The sequence below is a fragment of the Cryptomeria japonica genome, chromosome 6, assembly GCF_030272615.1.
Source record: "Cryptomeria japonica chromosome 6, Sugi_1.0, whole genome shotgun sequence".
Taxonomy (NCBI): Eukaryota; Viridiplantae; Streptophyta; class Pinopsida; order Cupressales; family Cupressaceae; genus Cryptomeria; species Cryptomeria japonica.
The window spans coordinates 658,508,814-658,513,479 of NC_081410.1; positions in this window are offsets into that span (position 1 = coordinate 658,508,814).

A 4,666-nucleotide genomic window follows, 5' to 3' on the forward strand; every position below is an offset into this window, starting at 1 on the left:
ATATTCTTGAATGCAAAGACATCATTAGGGATCATGTTTCCCAGGAAATTGGAAATGGTAAGAAAGAATCCTTCTGGAATGACTCATGGGGAGGAGGAGATATATTGAGCTCATTCCCTGATCCGAATGACATCAAGGAGGAGTCAATTCGACTATGGGGAAATAAGGTCTGTGACTTTGGAGAAACAATGTTGCAAGATGGTATAATGAAATGGCAATGGAAGGCCCTTGACAATTTGAATATGGATTAGTGACAAAAAGACTTCTTGGAAAATATCTTGAAGAGTTGCTCAATCATTCCATCAAGGAAGGATGACATCATTCCCTGGTGTGGCTCCAGGGATGGAAACTACAAGGTCATCCTGGGCTACAAAATCAAAGAAGCTGCTAGAGCTAATCATGGATAGCCATTAAATTTATTATGGAACAAGCATTGCTTGACGAAGGTTGGGGTTTTCGCCTGGTTGGCTATCCAAAAGAGAATACTCACTTGTGTGACAAGCTCATGAAATTCAGAGTGTAGGGTCCCAATAGATGTGTTTTGTGTGGGAGAAATTCGAAATCTGTTGACCATCTATTGTTGTTATGTGAATATTCGTGTAAGTGTTGGTGGCATTTCATGCAAAAATTAAACCTTTATTGCCCGTTCTCAGCAGGGATTCACGAGTAGTTTAAAATATGGCCATAAAAACCCTCGAAGGCTATATTTGGGGATATATGGGTAATTCTCCCATCCCTTTTGATTTGGTAATTATGGAAGGAGCGCAACAGGGGCATTTTGTAGGACAAGCTGATGGATTTGGGGGCCCTATGTTAGAAGATAGAAACCTCTTTGATTTCTCTAATCAATGAAACCACAAAAGGGAAGATATTAAAGAGAAATGTATACATAGGTTGGGGCTGTAGACTAAAACTCACCTTCCCACATCTTTCTGTTCTGCCTCTATTTGGGAATAGTTCCTCCAACCCCCTGCTTTGATCCAAACCCCTGGTTCAATGGGATATACTTGATCCTAGTTGGGTCAAGATTAATTTCAACGGGGCTTCTTTGGGAAACCTAGGCCGTAGCGACATTGGGTGTGTGATTCGTGATGAATTCGACAATTCTCTAATTGAAGTTTCAGAACACATTGGTCATTCTACAAACAATTTAGCAGAGTTTCGTCCTGCATTACATGACCTACAGGTTGGGGTATGTAGTGGGGCCCGAAAAATCCATTTGGAAGGCGACTCCCTAAATGTGATAAATGTGATTAGGAAAAATGAAACTCCATGTTGGATCCTCAACCAATGGCTTCAACCAATCAAATCCGTGTTGAATGATCAGGAGGACTTTCGTATAAGTCATATCTACCGGGAAGGGAATGTGATAGCGAACAGTCTAGCTAAAGCGACGACGTAGTCTGTCACTACAAGATTGTATGACACCATGCTAACATCACACCTCAACAATGCTTGCTATCCACATGACACATCACCCTCACCTTTCTCGATCAATGAGATAATTGATTTCCTTACGCTATAGGCAAGATTGGATTTGATATTCCACATCAAGTGGGTTGACATATGAGTTGGTTAACATGAGGTTTCATTAAACATCAGTAAGTGCTAGGACATCTTACGTCCCCTTGGCGATCATGAGAGTGTAAGCTTGGTCTATTTATAACACCCCTTTCTTATTTTTTGCATATTGCTTGGTGAATTTGAACTATAGAGGTGTGATTGGGCATAGGGTGCTAGGGTTTATAGGGATTGATATGCCTGTAATGCTAGAGTCCACCAAGCGACATATGACCTTCTCGGGAGAAATTTCTGACAAACTTTTGCTAGCAGTCATGGTTACGAAGCACCCGCTAATACTGCATGCTGTAAAAAGAATTTTGGGTGGAGATTTTATTAGAGTTTATCATAGGTACCTGATAAACTTTGATATCCCGGCCATGTTTGTCGCCATGGTGGTTTATAGGGGGGGTGAGTAAGCAACGGGTCAAGAAAATGACTCAAATGACCTTCAAGCACTGTTTTCTTGGTGAGATTGATGTTGCCCTGGATAATATCGATGCCAATTTGCGTACTTCACTGCCAGAGAATTACATGTCGCTGGGAGAGAGAGTTGAGGTTAAGAAAATGCAAACGAATTTTTTGCTGCAAGCACTACCATCCTCGATCCCCACTACTTCTCGTCCCGTCAATCTTATTTTACTGGACTTTCACCTCCTTTTAATGTTGTTAATGAAACTTTTAAAATAATATCCTTACTTTTAGAAGGATTATATGGGAGCACAGATAAAGTTGCTTTATCATTATGTTAATATTGGAATATGTAATATTATATTTGTTTTAAATAAATTTATTAAATATAATTACAATATAATATGTATTTTATATAAATACATACAATTATTTATTATTATATAATATTATAAACTAAATTATTATATTTTATAATATAAATAATTAAATATAAAATTATTATAATTAATACTTAATATTTGCAAAATTTAGTACAAATTAAATTAATTTATGAATATAAAGTTTTTTCACATAATTTATTATTTTAATATTTTTTTATAACTATTAAATAATTGATTATGTTTAAAACATAATTAATTATTATTATAAAATTGTAATTTAAAAATTAATATTATATTTTATATTTTACATGATGTAAAATTATATTTTAAAATGATACAATAGTTATATTTATAATTAAGTTGTATATTCTATAATAAAAATTATTAAAATATAAATATATTATATTATAGAATATTGGTGTATAATATTCTTTAAGATTGTACATATTAAATTATATATAATATTTGCTATAATTTAATTTGAATCATTATTATACATTATATTTATATAGTACAAATTATTAAACTTAATTTTAAAATAATATTATACTTAAATTTATTGTCAATATTGCCCATAAAAAAACTCTTTGATTCATTTGATAAACTGTTCAATTCTATTGAGGTGTCAAAGTCAAAACCACTTTGATAGCCTTCGTTTATATTACAAAAATACACATGTTTTAGTGTAATTAGTATCTTCCTATCAACTACACCCTCTGGTTAGCAATTAGGTCTTATGCTTATCGATGCTTTCATTAGGGTTGTACTTGGTTTTGTACACCCACCTTGTACAAGCTACTTCCTTGCTACTAGATAGTTTAGTGAAATCTCATGTATAATTAATCTCAATCATTTCTATGTGAGTATTCACTACATCAACCTAAGAGTTGATGGTTTATTCTTTTTTGTCTTTTTTGGGCATTTCTAATATTTTCTTATTTCCTCACTAGAAGATTTAAGTTTGATTCAAGTTTTTGTTCCCTTCTCGAACTGAACTTCACCATCCCTATCTATTTTTCACTTGCCTACTAAATCATACAACTTGTATACTTTATTTTCTTATTCATAATAAAAATGCATTTTAGGCCTTTATCATTTAACTAAAACATTTTTTTCTTTGATATGTGTTGAGAAACTACACATTCAAATACACTTAATAATCAACTTGCATCTTGATTTCAAACAATATTTATTTAAGAACTAATTTTTAAGCAATTTTTATTATACTTCTATTTATAAGGTATGCTATTTTATACAATGCTTCTACCAGAAACACTATTCTCCATTTTGTTTCTTTGTTATACTCTTACACATTTTGACAATGGTATCAACAACTCCATTTTTTTTTCAACTGTAGAAAGTAGTGACCTCATTTTTGATTTCATATTTTTTCTAAAAATTTAGAAAATGATTTGACTTATTACTTACCTCCATTATTTGACTTTATTAGTTTGGTGTATTTATCACTCCATTTTTCAACCAACCTTTTAAACATTACAAAATTTTCAAATACTTTTGTTGAGCTCCTTTAGATTCACCAAATGAAAAGTTAGCTCTATGTTGTTTGCCAAATATAAGATAAACCTTTAATCATTCCTAATCTCTTGAGCAAAATTAATCCATTAAAACTAAAAAGGCCATGTATCTCATGCCAAATTTTAAATTTTACTTTTGTTCCTTTCACTAGTCCTTAATATATGGTTTCTTTAGTTGGAATATAGGGTGTCAACTCAAATTCAAACAAAATTTTGTGAAAACTCAAATTTTAGTTTTTTCTCAACAATACCATTGACATAATATATGTAACCACAAGACAACCGCGAAAAAGATAAATAATTGACTATATTTCAAACAATAAAATAAAACAACAAATTTAATAAAAAAATAAATATTAGTTATAATTAATAAATATTATTAATAACTATAACAAATATGATTACTTCCACTACAAATTAATAAGATGCCATTATATGACACTTGTTTCCTTTTAGTTATTTCAGCCATTTAATGTTTTGCTTCATCCATATTTTTTTCCTTCTTTTGTAATATTGTTTCATAATTACGCCGAAGGCGTCTCCTACTATGAAATGCACCAGTTAACTTTTGCAAATCAATGGTTGGTATTGTCTAAATGCAGTGCAAGACGATTGAAACGTCTTTCACCGTTGATCGATTTTCATCCGCATTTAATTTTGTTTATGTCCAAAGTCTGCCCATCTTTGACGACAATATATTTGTCCGTTAGATTTTTCTCACTGACAGTATGAGCACTTCAGACTTTTAAAAATCTGTGCACGATCGTTTGATATGTA